The sequence below is a fragment of the Mesoplodon densirostris genome, chromosome 18 (genome assembly GCF_025265405.1).
Source record: "Mesoplodon densirostris isolate mMesDen1 chromosome 18, mMesDen1 primary haplotype, whole genome shotgun sequence".
Lineage (NCBI taxonomy): Eukaryota > Metazoa > Chordata > Mammalia > Artiodactyla > Ziphiidae > Mesoplodon > Mesoplodon densirostris.
The window spans coordinates 59242532-59265373 of NC_082678.1; the positions used below are offsets into that span (position 1 = coordinate 59242532).

Below are 22842 nucleotides of genomic sequence, written 5' to 3' on the forward strand. Positions count from 1 at the left end.
ACCTACCTGCTAGTGTTGGAGGGTCTCCTGAAGAGGCGGGGGATGGCTGTGGCTCACTGTGGGGACAAGGACACTGGCAGCAGAAGTTCTGGGAAGTACTCCTTGGCAAGAGCCCTCCCAGAGTCTGTCATTAGCCCCACCAAAGAGCCCAGGTATGCTCCAGTGTTGAGTTGCCTCAGGCCAAACAACCATCAGGGAGGGAACCCAGCCCCACCCATCAACAATCAAGCGGATTAAAGTTTTACTGAGCTCTGCCCACCAGAGCAACAGTCAGCTCTACCCACCACCAGTCCCTCCCACCAGGAAACTTCCATAAGCCTCTGAGATAGCCTCATCCATCAGACGGCATACAGTAGAAGCAAGAAGAACTACAATCCTGCAGCCTGTGGAACAAAAACCACATTCACAGAAAGACAGACAAGATGAAAAGGCAGAGGGCGATGTACCAGATGAAGGAACAAGATAAAACCCCAGAAAAACAACTAAATGAAGTGGAGATAGGCAACCTTCCAGAAAAAGAATTCAGAATAATGATAGTGAAGATGATCCAGGACCTCAGAAAAAGAATGGAGGCAAAGATAGAGAAGATGAAACAAATGTTTAACAAAGATCTAGAAGAATTAAAGAACAAACAAACAGAGATGAACAATACAATAACCGAAATGAAAACTGCACTAGAAGGAATCAATAGCAGAATAACTGAGGCAGAAGAACAGATAAGTGACCTGGAAGACGGAATGGTGGAATTCACTGCCATGGAACAGAATAAAGAAACAAGAATGAAAAGAAATGAAGACAGCCTAAGAGACATCTGGGACAACATTAAACACAACAACATTCACATTATAGGGGTCCTAGAAGGAGAAGAGAGAGAGAAAGGACCCAAGAAAATATTTGAAGAGATTATAGTCAAAAACTTCCCTAACATGGGAAAGGAAATAGCCACCCAAGTCCAGGAAGCACGGTGAGTCCCATACAGGATAAACCCAAGGAGAAACACGCCGAGACACATAGTAATCAAATTGGCAAAAATTAAAGACAAAGAAAAATTATTGAAAGCAGCAAGGGAAAAATGAAAAATAACATACAATGGAACTCCCATAAGGTTAACAGCTGATTTCTCAGCAGAAACTCTACAAGCAGAAGGGAGTGGCATGATATACTTAAAGTGATGAAAGGGAAGAACCTACAACCAAGATTACTCTACCCAGCAAGGATCTCATTCAGATTCCATGGAGAAATCAAAAGCTTTACAGACAAGGAAAAGCTAAGAGAATTCAGCACCACCAAACCAGCTCTACAACAAATGCTAAAGGAACATCTCTAAGTGGGAAACACAAGAGAAGAAAAGAACCTACAAAAACAAACCCAAAACAATTAAGAAAATGGTCATAGGAATATACATATTGATAATTACCTTAAACGTGAATGGATTAAATGCTCCAACCTAAAGACACAGACTGGCTGAATGGATACAAAAACAAGACCCATATATATGCTGTCTACAAGAGACCCACTCCAGACCTAGGGACACATACAGACTGAAAGTGAGGGGATGGAAAAAAATATTCCATGCAAATGGAAATCAAAAGAAAGCTGGAGTAGCTATACTCCTATCAGATAAAATAGACTTTAAAATAAAGAATGTTACAAGAGACAAGGAAGGACACTACATAATGATCAAGGGATCAATCCAACAAGAAGATATAACAATTATAAATATATATGCACCCAACACAGGAGCACCTCAATACATAAGACAACTGCTAACAGCCATAAAAGAGGAAATTGACAGTAACACAATAATAGTGGGGGACTTTAACACCTCACTTACACCAATGGACAGATCATCCAAAATGAAAATTACTAAGGAAACACAAGCTTTAAATGACACAATAGACCAGATAGATTTAATTGATATTTATAGGACATTCCATCCAAAAACAGCAGATTACACTTTCTTCTCAAGTGCGCATGGAACATTCTCCAGAAAAGATCATATCTTGGGTCACAAATCAAGCCTCAGTAAATTTAAGAAAACTGAAATCACATCAAGCATCTTTTCTGACCACAATGCTATGAGATTAGAAATCCATTACAGGAAAAAAAACGTAAAAAACACAAACACATGGAGGCTAAACAATACTTTCCTAAATAACTAAGAGATAACTGAAGAAATCAAAGAGGAAATAAAAAAATACCTAGAGACAAATGACAATGAAAACACGACGATCCAAAACCTGTGGGATGCAGTAAAAACAGTACTAAGAGGGAAGTTTATAGCTATACAAGCCTACTTCAAGAAACAAGAAAAATCTCAAATAAACAATCTAAACTCACACCTAAAGGAACCAGAGAAAGAAGAACAAACAAAACCCAAAGTTAGCAGAAGGAAAGAAATCATAAAGATCGTTGCATTAATAAATGAAATACAAACAAAGAAATCAATAGCAAAGATCAATAAAACTAAAAGCTGGTTCTTTGAGAAGATAAACAAAATTGATAAACCATTAGCCAGACTCATCAAGAAAAAGAGGGAGAGGACTCAAATCAATAAAATTAGAAATGAAAAAGAAGAAGTTACAACAGACACTGCAGAAATACAAAGCATCCTAAGAGACTACTACAAGCAACTCTATGCCAATTAAATGGACAACCTGGAAGAAACGGACAAATTCTTAGAAAGGTATAACCTTCCAAGACTGAACCAGGAAGAAACAGAAAATATGAAGAGACCAATCACAAGTAATGAAATTGAAACTGTGATTAAAAATCTTCCAACAAACAAAAGTCCAGGACCAGATGGCTTCACAGGTGAATTCTATCAAACATTTAGAGAAGAGCTAACACCCATCCTTCTCAAACTCTTCCAAAAAAATTGCAGAGGAAGGAACACTCCCAAACTCATTCTATGAGGCCACCATCACCCTGATACCAAAACCAGACAAAGATACTACCAAAAAAGAAAATTACAGACCAGTATCACTGATGAATATAGATGCAAAAATCCTCAACAAAATATAGCAAACAGAATCCAACAACACATTAAAAGGATCATACACCATGATCAGGTGGAATTTATCCCAGGGATGAAAGGATTCTTCAATATACACAAATCAATCAATGTGATACACCATATTAACAAATTGAAGAATAAAAACCATATAATCATCTCAATAGATGCAGAAAGACCTTTTGACAAAATTCAACATCGATTTATGATAAAACCTCTCCAGAAAGTGGGCATAGAGGGAACCTACCTCAACATAATAAAGGCCATATACGACAAACCCACAGCAAACATCATTCTCAATGGTGAAAAACTGAAAGCATTTCCTCTAAGATCAGGAACGAGACAAGGATGTCCACTCTCACCACTATTATTCAACATAGTTTGGGAAGTCCTAGCCACGGCAATCAGAGGAGGAAAAGGAATAAAAGGAATACAAATTGGAAAAGAAGAAGTAAAACTGTCACTGTTTGCAGATGACATGATACTATACATAGAGAATCCTAAGAATGCCACCAGAAAACTACTAGAGCTAATCAATGAATTTGCTAAAGTTGCAGGATACAAAATTAATGCACAGAAATCTCTTGCATTCTTATACACTAATGATGAAAAATCTGAAAGAGAAATTAAGGAAACACTCCCATTTACCACTGCAACACAAAGAATAAAATACCTAGGAATAAACCTACCTAGGGAGACAAAAGACGTGTATGCAGAAAACTATAAGACACTGATGAAAGAAATTAAAGATGATACCAACAGATGGAGAGATATACCATGTTCTTGGATTGGAAGAATCAACATTGTGAAAATGACTATACTACCCAAAGCAATCGACAGGTTCAATGCAATCCCTATCAAATTACCAATGGCATTTTTTACAGAAGTTTAACAAATCATCTTAAAATTTGTATGGAGACACAGAAGACCCAAATAGCCAAAGCAGTCTTGAGGGAAAAAAACGGAGCTGGAGAAATCAGACTCCCTGACTTCAGACTATACTACCAAGCTACAGTAATCAAGACAATATGGTACTGGCACAAAAACAGAAACATAGATCAATGGAACAAGATAGAAAGCCCAGAGATAAACCCATGCACCTATGGTCAACTAATCCATAACAAAGGAGGCAAAGATATACAATGGAGAAAAGACAGTCTCTTCAATAAGTGGTGCTGGGAAAACTGGACAGCTATGTGTAAAAGAATGAAATTAGAACACTCCCGAACACCATACACAAAAATAAACTCAAAATGGATTAGAGACCTAAATGTAGGACCGGACAATATAAAACTCTTAGAGGAAAACATAGGAAAAACACTCTCTGACATAAATCACAGCAAGATCTTTTTTGATCCACCTCCTAGAGTAATGGAAATAAAAATAAAAATAAATGCGACCTAATGAAACTTCAAAGCTTTTGCACAGCAAAGGAAACCATAAACAAGATGAAAAGACACCCCTCAGAATGGGAGAAAATATTTGCAAACGAATCAACAAAGGATTAATCTCCAAAACATATAAACAGCTCATGCAGCTCAATATTAAAGAAACAAACAACCCAATCCAAAAATGGGCAGAAGACCTAAAGAGACATTTCTCCAAAGAAGACATAGAGATGGCCAAGAAGCACGTGAAAAGCTGCTCAACATCACTAATTATTAGAGAAATGCAAATCAAAACTTCAATGAGGTATCACCTCACACCAGTTAGAATGGGCATCATCAGAAAATCTACAAACAACAAATGCTGGAGAGGGTGTGGAGAAAAGGGAACCCTCTTGCACTGTTGGTGGGAATGTAAATTGATATAGCCACTATGGAGAACAGTATGGAGGTTCCTTAAAAAACTAAAAATAGAATTACCATATGACCCAGCAATCCCACTACTCTGGGCATATACCCCGAGAAAACCGTAATTCAAAAAGACACATGCACCCCAATGTTCACTGCAGCACTATTTACAATAGCCAGGTCATGGATGTACCCTAAATGACCACCAACAGACAAATGTATAAAGAAGTTGTGATACATATATACAATGGAATATTACTCAGCCATAAAAAGGAATGAAATTGAGTCATTCGTTGAGACGTGGATGGATCTAGAGAGTGTCATACAGAGTGAAGTAAGTCAGAAAGAGAAAAAGAAATATCGTATATTAACGCATGTATGTAGAACTAGAAAAATGGTACAGATGAACCGATTTGCAGGGCAGAAGTTGAGACACAGATGTAGAGAACAAATGTATGGACACCAAGGGGGGAAAACCACAGTGGGGTGTGGATGGTGGTATGCTGAATTGGGCCATTGGGATTGACATGTATACACTGATGTCTATAAAATTGATGACTAATAAGAACCTGCTGTATAAAAAATAAAATAAAAAAACTAATACTAAACTTTCTTTGGGTTATTTGTATGGAAATATGTTAATATAAATGTCTCAGACATTACATGAAATTCCTAAAAATCTTATATGTTCTGGTATAATGTTATAAGTCATAATTCTAATTATTACTTTAAAATGTATATCTCAGAAATAACGAAATTTCCTTGTCAATTGCATTATTATGAACTTTCATCAAATCTTTAACGTGGTCATTTTTAAGTCTTTTGTCATTTACAGACAGTTCTGGGTGTACTCTGATGCTTTTGCAAAAATGTTCTTATAAAAGGGTTTCATCTTCAAGGAATTCATGGAAAAGACTGACAAGTACAGGTTTCTGGTAACTGACTATACTGCTGAACTGACTGAGTAAGCATTTTCAGAACTCTAACGGAAAACTGATGAATTCATAAAAGCGCTAACAAAAGATCAAGATGAAAAAAAATTAATTACATGGGACTGAGTGAACTGAAAAAAGAATGGATGTCTAATTTTATTAGAGGTGTCTTTTTAATTCCTTTACTGTTTACTAACAGATTTCCCAATATTGACTACATTTCTACAAAATCAGTGTCATTTTTTTTTTTTTTTTTTTTTTTGCGGTACACGGGCCTCTCACTGTTGTGGCCTCTCCCGTTGCAGAGCACAGGCTCCGGACGCGCAGGCTCAGTGGCCATGGCTCACGGGCCCAGTTGCTCCGCGGCATGTGGGATCTTCCCGGACCGGAGCACGAACCCGTGTCCCCTGCATCGGCAGGCGGACTCTCAACCACTGCGCCACCAGGGAAGCCCTCATTGTTTCCTTTTAATACTCTTAAGTAAAGTATTTAATTTTTATTCTTTTTCAGTTATTCAGGATGTTTTCTCATAAATTTGGCTTTGGCCACCTCCCATAGACATGAATATACATTGATCTCATTATGTTATTTCCTAGATAATATGTAACTGTTTTCAATTTCCTCTTTGATACAATAAAGTATCCAGAGTTGCAAAAAATAATAAAATAAAATAAAATAAATTTAAAAATAAATAAAAATAAAAAACAATTTTTGAAAAACTTTTGCCAATTTCTAGCCCCACTCCCCTACAAAGAGGTTGGGGGTTGAGGCTGAAAGTTCTAACCCTCTAATCATGCTTTGGTTTTTTTTGGTGACTAGTCCCCATCCTGGAGGTAACTAGGGGCAGGACAAAAGTTGCCTCATTAGAAAAGAAGATGTTCTTATCACTCACATTACTCAGGAAAACTACAAAGGATTTAGGAGCTTTGTGCCAGGAACTGGGACAAAGATCAAATATAGATTTCTTATGCCACAATTACTCCGTCAGGAGAGAATGTGCTAGTTATGGGCTGAATTGTATCCCTCCCCCATTCATATGCTGAAGCTCTAATCCCCAATGTGACTGTATTTATAGTTGGGGCCTTTAAGCAGGTAATTAAGGTTCAATGAGGTTCTAAGGGTGGGGCCCTAGTCCGATAGAACTGGTGTCCTTATAAGAGGAGAAAAGAGATACTCTGCATGCACACAAAGGAAAGGCCATGTGAGGACACAGCAAGAAGGCAGCCACGTACAAGCCAGGAAGACAGCCAGCACCTTGATTTTGGCCTTCCAGCATCCAGAACTGACAACAGAAACTCGGTGCCCCAACGCTGCCAATATGTCTATTCGAGGGCCAAATCAGGGTAAGCAGCATTTCACCTGTACTCCACACTCCAAGACTGAATGCATCCACGCTATTCTAAGTCTGTTCACCTTCCCACCTGAATGTAGTTTAACTTCTTTGGAGCTAAAAGAATCCTACCAACATCACTTACTAGTTGCATAGCCTTGTAATTTAAGCCTCTGCATTTGAGTTTATTTGTAAAATATCCCCATTCCTATTTTCATGCCATCCTTAAATGTCTTTTGTGTTGCTTTGGGGGACTCTCGGTTATTTATTTTCTCTACGTCAAAAAACAATTATATATAATTGTCCTGCACAGAGTCTGGCACATAGCAGGCACTTAATGTTAGCTTCTCCACACCCTTTCCATGAAGGTCTCAATTTTCCAAAATAATCATAGTCAATACTACCCAAGTGTTCACTTACAGACACTTGTTTTCCGTATTTCTATACTATAGAAGAGACTGCACAACTGATTTCTACAGAAGCATCCACAGAAAAATCTTAGTTGGATAACAAAAATAAGTTATTTTTCATCAATGCAAACAGTTTGAAAAGTACCAAAAGGACAATCTGTTAAAAATTATTACAGGGTAGGGACTTCCCTGGTGGCACAGTGGTTAAGAATCTGCCTGCCAAGGCAGGGGACCCAGGGGCGATCCCTGGTCCGGGAAGATCCCACATGCCGCGGAGCAACTAAGCCCGTGCGCCACAACTACTGAGCCTGCGCTCTAGAGCCCGTGTGCCACAACTACTGAAGCCCACAGTCCTAGAGGCCATGCTCTGCAACAAGAGAAGCCACCGCAATGAGAAGCCTGCGCACTGCAACGAAGAGTAGCCCCCGCTCGCTGCAACTAGAGAAAGCCCACGCGCAGCAAGGAAGACCCAACGCAGCCAAAAATAAATAAATAAATTTATATTAAAAAAATTATTACAGGGTAAAAAAGCTCTAGCCAATGTAGGTAGGGTAAGGGGAAATAATCATTTTTAAGGAGAACCACTTTTCACAGTTTAATGAGGTAGCATAAATTTTGGAAATTTGTTACTAAACGGTGTCAGATTCCTGGATGTGGGAGTGAATCCAAAGTATTACTAGCCTGTTTAAAAGACTGAAATCTCCTCAAAAAGGAATCTAGCACATGACATATTTTGACATTCAATGCAGCCTTGTAGTGAGACTGTTGTAATATCAATTTGAACAGCATGCATCTAAGTTAGTTTTGTTTCTAAGAATAAAATTGTTGAAATAAACTCTATAGGTCTGTGGATGGGATGAGAAGACAGAAACAGAAAAGAAGCATAACTCAAACATCAAATTATTTTCATTGTGAAGATATATCTAGATGCAAGAAATGCTTTAAAAGGCTGTAACTAGCAGATTTTAAATACAGCTGAAGCACTTAAAATCTAAGGTTGATATTAAAACATGTGGGGTTCTTTTGTTTGTTTCTGGCAGAAGTGCTCAGAAAATACTGCTAAAATCAGCTCACAAAGGTTCTTTGTAGGTTGTATATCCAGTGTGCTAAGACTATAATACTCCATTCATTTTAAACATTAGCTACCCTTGTAATGCAAAAACAATGTAAAACTAAATTACTGTGAGTTCCCCAAAGCGACACAAAAAACATTTAAGGATGACATGAAAATGGCAATTCACTGAGTAATATAAGAGTTAATGGAGAATTTACCAAGATGAAAATAAAAAGAAAATATAGTGAAGCCACTGATTCTAATTTTCTTCATCACTGAATTCCAAAATAAAATGAACACACTTCCTTTTAAGAAAATCATGTATGGAACCTAAAAAGAAAGGTTCTGATGAACCAAGGGGCAGGACAGGAATAAGGACACAGATGTAGAGAAGCGACTTGAGGACATGGGGAGGGGGAAGGGTAAGCTGGGATGAAGTGAGAGAGTGGCATGGACATATATACACTACCAAATGTAAAACAGATAGCTAGTGGGAAGCAGCCACATAGCACAGGCAGATCAGCTCGGTGCTTTGTGACCACCTAGAGGGGTGGGATAGGGAGGGTGGGCGGGAGACGCAAGTGGAAGGAGATATGGGGATATATGTATATGTATAGCTGATTCACCTTGTTATAAAGCAGAAACTAACACACCAATGTAAAGCAATTATACTCCAATAAAGATGTTAAAAAAAAAAGAAAATCATCTGTCCAAACGATTCTACTTTCTTGCAAAAATATCAAGTCAGCTTTCTCAATCATACAAGGCATATAAAGATATCCAACTTGAGAATATTATATCTTTCAGTAATCTTTCTTGCTTTCAGAGTGTGTGTCCTTGGTTGGATTATTTAGTACATTCAGTCACAGACTGTTCCAAAATAGCTGTAGATTTCCCTAAAACCGTTAAGAAACTGCAATTTATTCTTGGAAACTTAATAAATAAATACTGTAAGCGAAGAGTAATATGTCTTGACCAGTGAGGTTTTGATATAGTTTTCTGCTTGTGCAGGAGTATAAAGACAAAGATAATTCCAACACCATGCACAGTATCAGAGTGATTATCAGATCACCTGGCTTTGAGAGCCAGAGAGTATCTATCACATGGTAGCGACAGTTTAACAATGTGTTCTCTGAAAAGTCATTATTTGAATGAGAATATATGAAAAACATTCCTTGAATCTTTCTGAACTTTCTAAAGCTTTGGGAAATTAAAAAGCTAAAATCTCAAGTTAGGTAACAATTAAAAGAATTAAAAATCTCCATAAATCTCCTAATAATGGGTTAGCAGGTTATAAGTGTATATTTTTCTGGCCTAAAATGTCCCTCAACTTAATTAAGTGAAGTATAAAGTATACTCAACTCATCATGGTCTAACTGTTGAAAAAGGCCACTGCTCCAGATCTAATTTTTAATTAGATAAAATTTTAGGTAAAAATCCAAATTTTAGGGCTTCCCTGGTGGCGCAGTGGTTGAGAGTCGGCCTGCCGATGCAGGGGACACGGGTTCGTGCCCTGGTCCGGGAGGATCCCACATGCCACGGAGCGGCTGGGCCCATGAGCCATGACCGCTGAGCCTGTGCATCTGGAGCCTATGCTCCGCAACGGGAGAGGCCACAACAGTGAGAGGCCCGCGTACCACAAAAAATATATATATATAACCTGGAAGACACTTTAGGGACTCCCTTTTTGGGAGTCCGATAGGTTTGGGGGAAGGTTTCTTCATCTCTCACTTTCCAATATATAAAAATATCTTATGTTCCTACGCATAAAAACATGATTTTATTTTCTCAGGGAAAATGCATAACTTGTAAAATTACAACTTGAAAAATCCCATTTTTCATTTTCTCTCAATCTACTTCTTAAATGTTCATTCAGTTTTTCATAACCAGTGCAATTTTAGCAAAACATTTTCACCAAAAAGATGGGCGAGTAAGAGTAAAGTCAAGAATTAAGGTAGTGGGCTTCCCTAGTGGCGCAGTGGTTAAAAATCCAGCTGCCAATGCAGGGGGACACGGGTTCGAGCCCTGGTCAGGGAAGATCCCACATGCCGCGGAGCAACTAAGCCCGTGCGCCACAACTACTGAGCCTGTGCTCTAGAGCCTGCGAGCCACAACTACTGAAGCCCGAGTGCCTAGAGCCCGTGCTCTGCAACAAGAGAAGCCACCGCAATGAGAAGCCCATGCACTGCAACGAAAAGTAGCCCCCACTCTCCACAACTAGAGAAAAGCCAGCGCTCAGCAATGAAGACCCAACGCAGCCAAAAATAAATAAATAAATAAATAAATAAATTTTAAAAAAGAATTAAGGTAGTAAAAGGAATAACAGTCTAGATTTGGGGCATTCAGCTAACTGAAAGAACTTTGGAATGTCATTTCACACCCCTATTCTCCCTTTCCTCATCCAATTATCAGGCACATAGAGTAAAAGACTGCCATAATTTTCTTTCTCTTCTAGTAGTCTATGAATCCTACCCAGCCCAAGGCCAGGGTTTTGGATTTCTGTAATAACAACTACTTCTGTATAGTGAGTTATAGGTTGCATATAGATTAGCTAATATGATGCTAACAACACTTTGTAGGAAACCGTTATTTTTACTCTTGCCTTCTACAAATGAGAAATTGAGGGCTCAAAGGGCCCCAAATAGCAACTCAGCAGCACATCAACGGCAAAGTAGGAGTTCAACCTCACTTTCCCAAGTCCAAATTCAACGTTTCTTCTACTACACAAAACAGTCTGATGATAGTATTTTCAATTCTCACCAAGTAATTCTGGAGTCACAGAAAAAAAAAAAAGAAAAAAAAATAGTCCTAGGGGCTTCCCTGGTGGCGCAGTGGTTGAGAATCTGCCTGCCAATGCAGGGGACACGGGTTCAAGCCCTGGTCTGGGAGGATCCCACATGCCGCGGAGCAACTAGGCCCGTGAGCCACAGCTACTGAGTCTGCGCGTCTGGAGCCTGTGCTCCGCAACGAAAGGCCGCAACAGTGAGAGCATGCACCGCGATGAAGAGTGGCCCCTGCTCGCCGCAACTAGAGAAAGCCCTCGCACAGAAACGAAGACCCAACACAGCCAAAAATAAATAAATAAATTTATTTTTAAAAAAAATAGTCCTAAAGGTTTAGCTTGTCCTAGTATTTACAAATGTTCCCCATTACTAGAATTAAGAGAACACTCATCTCCATAGCTTCTCATTACTCAAACTGACTCATTTGTAGGTTATTACTGTTTGTATATTTCTCTGACAAAATTTTACATTCAGATTGCTTAATAGACCTCACTATTTTATTGCCCCTAAATACCTGAGGAATATAAACTGGTCTATGCAAGTCATTAATATGAAAAGTTAAGTCACAGAATATTTTCAAATGACAAATGTACATGCTTCAGATTACTTATATCAAAATAAAAGATTTAATCCAGATAATTCTAAAATTTATGATTTACAAAACAGATTTTGAAATTTGGACAAAGGTATATAAATCAGAAAGAGAAAGACCAGAGCTAAACTGTTCTAAAGTTGGGGAGCACTGAAACAGTACTTGATAGAAACAAGTCCAAACAGGTCAAATATGTAAATAATCAAAATAAACATGAACAGATTAAACTCATCACTTGAAAAAGATTGCAAATTATATTTTTTAAAATTCCACCCTTTTAAAAATAAGGATAGGGCCTCCCTGGTGGCGCAAGTGGTTGAGAGTCCGCCTGCCGATGCAGGGGATACGGGTTCGTGCCCCGGTCTGGGAGGATCCCATATGCCGCGGAGCGGCTGGGCCCGTGAGCCATGGCCGCTGAGCCTGCGCGTCCGGAGCCTGCGCGTCCGGAGCCTGTGCTCCGCAACGGGGGAGGCCACAACAGTGAGAGGCCCGCATACCGCAAAAAAAAATAAAATAAAATAAAATAAATAAAAATAAAAATAAGGATAAAAAAAGGTTGAGGACTTCCCTGATGGTGCAGTAGTTAAGAATCCACCTGCCAATGCAGGGGACACGGGTTTGAGCCCTGGTCCGGGAAGATCCCACATGCCGCAGAGCAACTAAGCCCGTGAGCCACAACTACTGAGCCTGCGTGCTGCAACTACTGAAGCTTGTGAGCCTAGAGCCTGTGCTCCACAACAAGAGAAGTCACTGCAGTGAGAAGCCCATGCACCTCAACGGAGTAGCCCCCACTCACCGTAACCAGAGAAAGCCCACTCGCAACAAAGACCCAACGCAGCCAAAAATAAATAAATAAAAATTTTTTTAAAGGTTGAAAATAAAACAAAAGACAAAAGTCATTATTAGGGAAAGAGAACAATGATAAAAGGTTCAACTCACCAGGAAGATACAACAATTGTAAATTTGAATTCACCTAACAGAATATAGCATCAAAATTTACAACATAAAAATAGATAAAGATACACAGATATATGAATAAATCCAACATTATATTGGGAGATTTCAAAGCAACTGTTCATAACTGATATTTCAAGCAAACAAAAAACAAAAACAAGACATTCAATAAGATAGAAGATTTTAACAATAAAATTAAGAAATAAAATATAGGGGGGATATGTATAAAATTCAGCATCTGACAATTAGCGAATACATATTTTTTCATAAGCCACTTATCACAATTAAGCCAAGAAATAAGTCACAACAAATTCCAAACAATGGGCATCACACACCACATTCTCAACCCAGAAATTAGGTCAAACTTTAGCAACAAAAATATAAGATTTGTACACAATTAGAAGTTAATGCACACAGTTCTAAATAACTCGGGTCAGAATAAGAGAAAATTGAAAAATGCTCAGAACTACTAGAACTAATAAGTGAACTTTAGCAAGGTCACAGGTTAAAGGTGAAAATCAATAATCTATTATATACTTGGAATACACAGAAAGTTGAATTTTTTAAAAGTTCATGTAGTCCCCAAATTGCAGTTTTATGAAAGATGCCAAAATATTCCTTCCATGGTCATTTCAACACAGGCTTTTGGCAGAAGTCTAAGGACATAATGTTAAATAGATTTCTATGAAAGCAGAAGAAATATAGATTAATTTTGTAATTTGGGGGTGATTGTCACATGAACAAGGATAGACTAAATAATTGCTATGCCTTTTAGAGTGTCCACTTAGTAAACAATGAAAGAAATATTGAAGACAACATGTTGTAAGACTCACAAACCTCCTGAGATCTTTTGTTTTCATTAATTCAGAAAGTATTTATTGATGTCACAATGTATATACTTGTTCTGCATGTGGCCTAGAAATATTCATGAATATCTCATTTTTAGATGATCCTTAGGTATTTATATATGATTTATATATCCATTTGGTTCTAAGGAAAAATTATGCTTACTGTCAATTCAATCTCTGAGGTATATAAATATGTGTGTGTGTGTGTGTGTGTGTATATATATATATATATATATATATATATATATATATAATTCTGTTTTCAACTACTGTTTTTATGAGATTTATATTTAGATTTTCACCTATACCAAGGTGAGGATATACAGTTAAAAAGAAAAAAATTCAATAAAAATATTCTGTGGGTCTAAAAAAAAAAGTTCATGTACTGGGCCTCCCTGGTGGCGCAAGTGGTTGAGAGTCCGCCTGCCGATGCAGGGGATACGGGTTCGTGCCCCGGTCTGGGAGGATCCCATATGCTGCGGAGCGGCTGGGCCCGTGAGCCATGGCCTCTGAGCCTGCGCGTCCGGAGCCTGCGCGTCCGGAGCCTGTGCTCCGCAACGGGGGAGGCCACAACAGTGAGAGGCCCGCATACCGCAAAAAAAAAAAAAAAAAAAAAAAAAAAAAAAAAGTTCATGTACTTAGAGGGACTTAGAGGTAAGTTTGACAAAATACATACAAGACCTATTCTAAAAAAATTTTTTAAAGAAATCAGAGAGGGCCTAAATAAATAGGAAAATACATATGTTCATCATTTGGAAGTCTCAATACTGTTACTATGTCAATTTCCCTCAAACTAATGTACAGCTTTAATGCAATCTCAACCAAAACTCAAGCAGGTTTTTAAAAAAATTTTAAGTGACAAATGGATTCAAAATTATATGGAAATGCAAAGAATTTCGAATAGCTAAAACAATTTGGATAAAGAAGAGAGGTGGAAGACTTGCACTGATTGATTTCAAGTCTTGCTTTACTATAAAGCTACAGTAATCATGACAGTGTGGCTTCGGCAAAAGGATAGATATAGATCAATGGAACAGAACAGATAATACAGAAATAGACCCACATACATAGGGTCAATTACTTTTCTACAAAAGTACAAGGCAATTTAATGGTGAAAGGAATGTCTACTTCAACTGAACATTCTTATGAAACAAGTGAACATTGACCCTCTCTCATATGTAGCACCTGATTTGAAGTGGATCATAGATCTAAATGCAAGAACTAAAACCATAAAGCTTCCAGAAAAAACAACAACAACAACAACAACAACACAGGAAAAATCTTGGTGATCTTGGGGTAGTCAAATATTTCTTAGGATTTAAAAAGCATGCACCATAAGAGAAAAAAATGTATAAACTGGACTTTAACAAATTTAAAAACTTTTGCTCTTTGAAACACATTGTTAAAAAAAATGTAAGCCACAGAATGAGAGAAAATACTTGCAATACATGTATCTGACAAAGTTCTCGAATCCAGAGTATATCTATCTCTCTGTACATATGTTAGAGTAATAAATAATGAAGATGTTTTATAGGTATGGCAATAGACAAACTGACCAAGAAACAGAAAATGTGGCTTCTCAAAAGATTCTTGTATATTTGGAACTCTACGTGACAGAGATGGCAAGATAGATCAGTGGGGAAAGGAGAGACTGTTCAAATTCATTATCCATAAAAGAAAAGAAAATCTGGAGCCCTACTTTGAACCACGCACAAAATTTAATTCCAAATGGGCTGGAGGTTTAAAAGTCAAGAAGAAGCAAAACTTTCAGAAGAAAACATAAATGCCTTTCTGCCTTAGGGTAGGAAAGGATTTCTTGAGACATACGCAAGAGCTGACCATAAAGAAAAAGACAGATAAGTTGGACAACACTGAAATTAAAATTTAAATTCATCACAAGATATCTTAAGTGAGAAGACAAACCACAGAAACATATAAATGAAAAGGACTAGTAGGCATAATAATTTTAAATTATTAAGAAAAAGACAAATAATCCTAGAAAACTAAAACAGGCAAAAGACATGAAGAGGTATTTCACAGCAGAGGATCTACTTGACCTCACTGACATCCTAAAAATATAAACCAAGATCACAATGAGGTATCATTTGTATCCATTATCTTTTTTTGGTAAATTTTTATTGGAGTATAGTTAATTTACAGTGTTGTATATCCATTATCTTTTGCTATGTTTAACAACGTAGCTCCAAAACTTAGCAACTTAAAAAATCATTTAGTATTTTTCATGATTCTGTGAATTAGGTTGGGCAGTTCTGCTCTGGGCTAGCTTGGCTCTTAAGCTAGGCAGGTCTAAGCTGAGATGCCTTGTTTTGGTCCAGCTAGTCCTCTATGCCCCAGTACGTTAGCCTGGGCTTTTTCCACATGGTGGGCTCCGGTTTCAAAAGAGCAGTAAGAAAAGACAGGACCCAATGTGCAAGTGCTTTTCAAGCCTCTCCTTGTGTCACACTTGCTGATGTCCTTTTGGCCAGAGCAAGTCTCACAGCCAAGTACAGAGTCAAGGGATGGAATAAGAGACTCTGGAAGTAAAATCATTGCAGAGGGGTATGCATACGATGACGAGAAGAATCTATAATCCACTACATCACTCTTTACATGCATTCTTTGGCAAGAATTAGGAAGGACGACAATAGCAGAGTTTGGGGAACAACTTGTAAAGCTGAATCCTGGCATACCCTTGTTGGAATTCTATGCCTAGGTATATAGCCAAAAGAACCTCTTGCACATGTGAAGAGCCAATATGTACAATAATATTTTTAGCAACACTGGTCTTAATAGCAAAAGCTATAAACTACTCAAATGTCCACTGTCAGGAGAACAGATAAATATTAGGTACAATGAAATATTACATAGCTGTGAAAATAAATTTTTTCATTTACTCATTTAACAAATATGTACTGAGTACATACTATGTGCCAGGCACAGTGTGAGATGCTAGAGACACAGCAGTAAACGGACAAATATTCAAACATATTATCAGATAGGAGTAAGTACTACAAATGAAAAATAAAGAAATTTGGTATGTGTGCATATGTATGTGTTTGTGCACAATATTTAACAGGGTGGATAGAGAAGCTTTATCTGAGAATCTGACATTAGAAAAGGACCATGGAAAAATATGGGGAAGGGCACTGTAGGGAAAGAAAAAAAAGAAGTGCAAAGACTTTGAGGCAGGAGTCTGTCTGGCATGTTCCACTTACCAATAGTTATTAAGGTTACTGATAAATTCAAACACAAGTTTCTAAAACTTACAGTTTCATAGATATAGAAATACTGTAGATACTCTCTGATTATTTTTAAAAATTAAAGAAAATTTCTTTGCCCCATAGAAGCAGTACTAAAAGCTCCTCTAGGGAATCCCCTGGCAGTCCAGTGGTTAGGACTCCATGTTCTCACTGCCAAGGGCCCAGGTTCGATCCCTGGTTGGGGAACTAAGATCCCACATCCGCATGCCACGTGGCGCGGGGCCCCCCTCAAAAAAACTAAAAACTAAACATGCAATTATCATACACCTACCAATCATACTCTGTACTATCTCTGCAACTTCCTATAATTACTTTAAAGCAAAAATTGAAAAATATGTATAAAAAAATAAAAAATAAAAAATAAAATCTCCTCTAAATAGATCTTAAAAACTTATAAGGAGGGCTTCCCTGGTGGCGCAGTGGTTGAGAGTCCGCCTGCCGCTGCAGGGGACACGGGTTCGTGCCCCAGTCTGGGAGGATCCCACATGCCGCGGAGCGGCGGGGCCCGTGAGCCATGGCCGCTGAGCCTGCGCGTCCGGAGCCTGTGCTCCGCAACGGGAGAGGCCACAACAGTGAGAGGTCCGTGTACCGCAAAAAAAAAAAAAAAAAAAAAAAAAAAAACTTATAAGGAGCAGAAGAATCTTGTATATTCCTTGATTGAACGCTTTTCAAATGTGGTGACCTGAAAGTTTCTGGAAGGAACCAGACTCAAATGATGAGGTTAGAAGTAGCTAGTCAGATCAACCAATTCAACCTTACTGGACTTTATTCTGTCCTCATATAGACCAGAGAGCGGCATTTGAAAGACCCGACCATTTCTTAAGAGAATTCTGAATAAACAAAGACTTCCGCCTGCTCTAAAATATAAAATTTTTTAAAAATGAAAAATCTTGCTCCCCTCTGTCCCTCATCTGTCTAGTACTCTCTAGGTGGAACCACTTGTATGAGTTCTGTGTACCCCATCATTCTTTCTTTAAACACTCCTTAGTCTCCTTTGCCAGCTCTCTTTTACCTGACCTGGGACCTCTCCTCTTCCCTGTTTTCCCCAAGTGACTTATCTAGCTGCACGGTTTAAAATACTAGCTTGAATTTGACCTGACCTGACCTCTAGACTGGAATACCTAATAGCAGCACTTAAGATGATTCCTAGGCACCTCAGATTTAACACGCGCTTTTTTCTCCCTCCCCAGCCCTCTTCCTGTAACAAACCTGGCCCTCCCAAAACCTTCCCTCTCCCACTACTTGGCACAACCATCCACCAAGTTACTAAATCCAGAGGCACAGCCATCCTTGACTCTTCTCAATTCCTTACACCTCACATCTAATCCAGGACCAATCCTGTTCCAGATATATGTAGTATCCACCCACTGCTCTCCACTTTTTTGCCACCACTCTGGTCCAGGCCATTTTCATCTCTCGCTTGGACTACTCAATGGACTTCTAACGTCTCTCTCCATTTCTCCTCTTGTCCCCTTCAATTCATCCTTCACACATGAGCAAGAGTAAACTACTTATATATCATACTACTCTCCTACTTGTAACTGTAGAATGACTTCCTAATTACACTCAAAATCAAATCCAAACTCATTTCCATGGCCTGCAAAGTTTTACATAACTTGGACCATGAATGTTTCCTATCTCATCTCATGTCACTATATTCTAGGTGTACGATACTAGAGTCTTAAACAAGCATATATCCACATTAACTCTCTCTCAGACCCTTGATTCTTTCCTTCATAACATTTATGACACTGTGCTTATTCTTTCATTTTTGTATTTTTTTTTTTTGCTCTCTGTCAGGCTCCTAACTAAAATATCTATTAGTTTTTGTTTCCCACTGTTTTTCCCAGAACCTGGCAAAAGGCTTAAGACACAATGTTTGTTCACTGATTGGATGAATGAACAGATAAATATGACAATAGATATCACTGCAAAATAATCTTCTCATGCAAAGAGAGTAAGTGCTGGAAGACATTGTTAAATATCAAACCCCCAAATTTCAATTCTCAAATTCTGTGTTGTGGCTTACACATATAATGTAAACTGTTAATAACACAAAAAGGTTGAGATAATGGCCTACAAGAATGACTCATTTGGTTAAGAATCCCGCATATGTTGTAAAACATTCACGAAATGTAAATATATACATATATATATTTACTGAAACTTCATTAATAATGAGCAAACAATAATCGAGTAAGCAGGAACACAAAGATATGCTTTCGAAAGAGCGCTGGAAAAAGTTCTTAGCAACTGCTCAGTAGGCCACATGATAATGATGACATAACAATCATGGTTAACTATATGCCAGGCACTGTTCCAAATGCTTTACTTAAATCTTTTCACTTAATCCTAACAATAAAGGTGTGTACTAACTTCAATATCTAGGAGGAAACTGAGATAATAAGAAGTTAAGTAACTAGACTAGCCCAAGGGTTGCACAGTAGTAGACCTGGAATTTGAACTAAGGCAATCTAAATTCATAGCCTAGGCTCTTAACACTATCTACACAGTCCCTCCAGGAAAACCTGTAAAGACCAAGGTTTTATTAATGAACCTCTAGAACAAGAGAAAACACCACGGTGACCTACTAAGAAGATTTTTTATTTCTGGAATACTGACAAACTCTTTAAATTATAGTCAGAGACTAAACAAGTTTTGTGAAATCAATGGAAGCAAAAGGATTCTCACCAAGACAAAAAATAAACTCTTCTACAGTGGCTAGTTACCCAGAATGAAATAATTATATTAAAATTACAAATAGCTTGGGAAAATTTTTTATCAGGAGCAAAGAAATTATTATAGTTTCCTCCTACTCATTAGCAACGACACTCACTCAGTAGAGACATGTGTTACAAAGATCCTCTGTCTTTTCCACTTGCCAGAAAGAAGACACCTTGATACCTGATAGTAATGAAGCATGAACTCAGAATAACTATTCTGAAGAACAGAACTAACTTTTTTCTATCCTTATTCCATTCCACCACAAATTTTGCCAGGCATAGTTTTTGTTTTCCTAGAATTTACAAGACTGAAAATCAGGGAAAAAGGGAAAAAAATGTACATACACATATAGATCCCTTTAATACATAAGAAAACCATTTTCATGCAAACCAGGAAATACTGCGAAACCAAATAAAGATGCCTGGAGACAACCTTAGCAGAAAGAAAGAACACTTGGGACCTCATTTCCAGTTCAGGCTCTGGCACTACCTAAGCCATATGACCTCAGGCAAGCCAATTACTGATTGTTTCTGGGCCCTAATTTTCTCCCCTGTTAAATGAGAAGAATATAACTCTGTGTTCACAGAGGTTGCTTCTAATTCTCAATATTGCTTTCAATAGGTTTCAGTGAAATAATATAAGCAAGTAAGGCTTTAGTTAACTATATGTAAGCACCCAAAAGTTCAACTTCCTCTGCACTTGGAAATTCTTAAGTAACAATACCTGACGGCCAAAAAGGATCAAATTTAAACTCCCAAATGCAAAACTAAAGACCAGGTGTGGCAGTTAGAATGTAAAAAAGCAAATTTACCAGCTGTTAAAAATAATAACATCTAATTTATATAATTCCACATTTCAAAAATCTTGTTGCCTCGTTTCAAAGACAAGTGTGAAAAAATTTCTAACTCAAAAATAGAACAATATGTAAATAAACAACAAATTGATTAAACTAGCTATAAAGCATTAAATTGCTAAAAGGTATTAAATGCAAAACTAAACTCATTCTGAAGTCACCTACTTATAAACCAAGGTGACTAATACAGTGGATTACAGTTTCAAACTATTCCTGATTAGCTTTTATGGCGTTCAAAAGGAGGGCAAAGATCATCTCAGAAAAGTGTGTGACAAATTTCAGATAAATAACACACTTAATATAAAACATCAAATTTTGAAATGATGCAGAGTAACAGTATTCTGCACTGATATATTTCCTGCTTTCAGAGTAAAATGACTATATCACCATATTTTCATTTACATAGTGATTTCACATTTACTATCTCCCTTCATTGCTGTGACAATCCTATGAAGTGAGCAGTACTTTAATCAACACAATTAAGATCAGCTCAGAAAGTTAGGTAACTTGCCAAACTATGCTCAATAAATGTTGGAGACCAGATTCCAATCTAGGTCTTCTGATTTAAAGTTTAATGATGTTTGCAATCCTAAAAAGTGGTAATTCAAGCCAAAGGCAGGAAGAAGTTGGCAAGTGAGAAAATTTGGATAATCAGTCCCTGGATAACTGGACTGAACAAAAAGAATATAAGACCAGGTGTGGCAGTTATAAAGTAAAAAAGCAAATTTACCAGCTGTTAAAAATAACATCTAATTTATATAATTTCACATTTCAAAAATCTTGTTGCCTCGTTTCAAAGACAAGTGTGAAAAAATTTCTAACTCAAAAATAAGAACAATATGTAAATAAACAACAAATTGATTAAACTAGCTATAAAGCATTAAATTGCTAAAAGGTATTAAATCATTTACTGAAGTATTTCAGAAACTTGGTTATTCTGAACTGTGAATCAAGGAATTAAACTATGTTAATCAAATAGGATATATTCCTCAAAGGAAAAAAAATGCTCCAGTGTTTTAAAATAATATAGACAAATAAGTAAAATATAAAAGATTTCTACTGTAGAGTCATTTCACACCTACACAAATTGGCCACATTTGTCTGGTTACCACCACCTCTTCCAAAGATCAATAAAAAAATAATCTATAATGCATAAAATGTTGCCTAGTAAATAATATAGTTTCTTATTATCATCATTTATGCTAAGAATACACAACTAAAATCAGGGCTGATGATAATACAATTAATAGGTAGTAGCAGAACATTAAATTCTTTATCATTACAACATTAGAAATACTTGTACGAACTTCTCCAAAGGATCAGTGCAATCCGTCTACAGAATTTCTGACAAGCCCCAAAGGAGAATTGAAAGACACTAAAGTTAGGCAAAGGAGCTATGTTATTAAGACAGGTAAACAGTGCCAAAGCCTATATGAGAGTTTTGCATGAATTTGCAGGAAAACAAAAGACAACAGTGCAAAACTTACTGGAGGTCACAAATAATCTTAAGCAGCGTGACACAGGGTCACATATGGCTTACTGAAAGTTCAGAGATTAAGCTAACCTTCATGTTTTATTGCAAATACCTCCACTGTAAAGAAATACAGGGGGTCAGGGATTTGGAAAAGGCAGAGAACGCTATTCTTCATGAAAGTAGTGGGAAATAACGGGAAGGTCCTCTGCAAGAGATCTACGGAGGGAAGGCCCCATTCCCTTGGCCACCAACGCTTTAGAAGGCACTTGCACGTCTGAATTTTGTTTAGAAATGGATACAAAATAGAATCATGTGCTAGTGGTTGGCGGCGGGTTGGGGGCGGCAAGAAACCAACTGACAAATGCTGAGAAACAGCTTGGTCATCAGCAGGGAAGACCTTCCTCGTTTACTCTAAGGTCCTAGACACCCAGAGAGGAAGAGAGGATGGGTACTCTACAGAAGCTCAGAACGGCTTCCAAGTTCGCCACGATGAGAGGGAATGGTTGGGAGTCCAGTACGGGTGGCCAACCACGGGGAGGTGTCCCAAATAATCTACTGCCAGATTGAGACAGTCAGCAGCGCTCTAAAGCACTGCTTGAAGTCGAAATCACGGTGCCCTAGATATGCACCGACTAAATGCAGAAGAAGCCAAGCTCTGAGGATAGCCTCAGGCGTCCGTCCCCAATTCCCCGCTCTCGCTTACCTACCCGCTCTGACTCCGGCTTCTCCGGTTCTCCGGATCTCAGATCCTGGAAGCGGCTCGCGACTGACTCTCACAACCGCCGCAGGGCTCCGGCCAACCGGAACTAGCTCACGTCACTT

The 22842-nt window shown here is 38.0% G+C and overlaps 1 protein-coding gene across 2 annotated transcripts in view; it reads right to left on the reverse strand.

The window, feature by feature from the left end:
* The window catches only part of VMP1 (vacuole membrane protein 1), a 132496-nt gene extending 109656 nt beyond the window's left edge, over positions 1 to 22840 (reverse strand). Inside the window, exon 1 of one of the 2 annotated variants that reach the window (XM_060080659.1) lies at positions 22724 to 22840. The gene's annotated coding sequence lies outside the window, so the exon portion shown is untranslated. The remainder of the gene's footprint in view (positions 1 to 22723) is intronic. The other variant, XM_060080658.1, reaches the window with a different exon arrangement.
* Between the last annotated feature and the right edge of the window lie 2 nt (positions 22841 to 22842).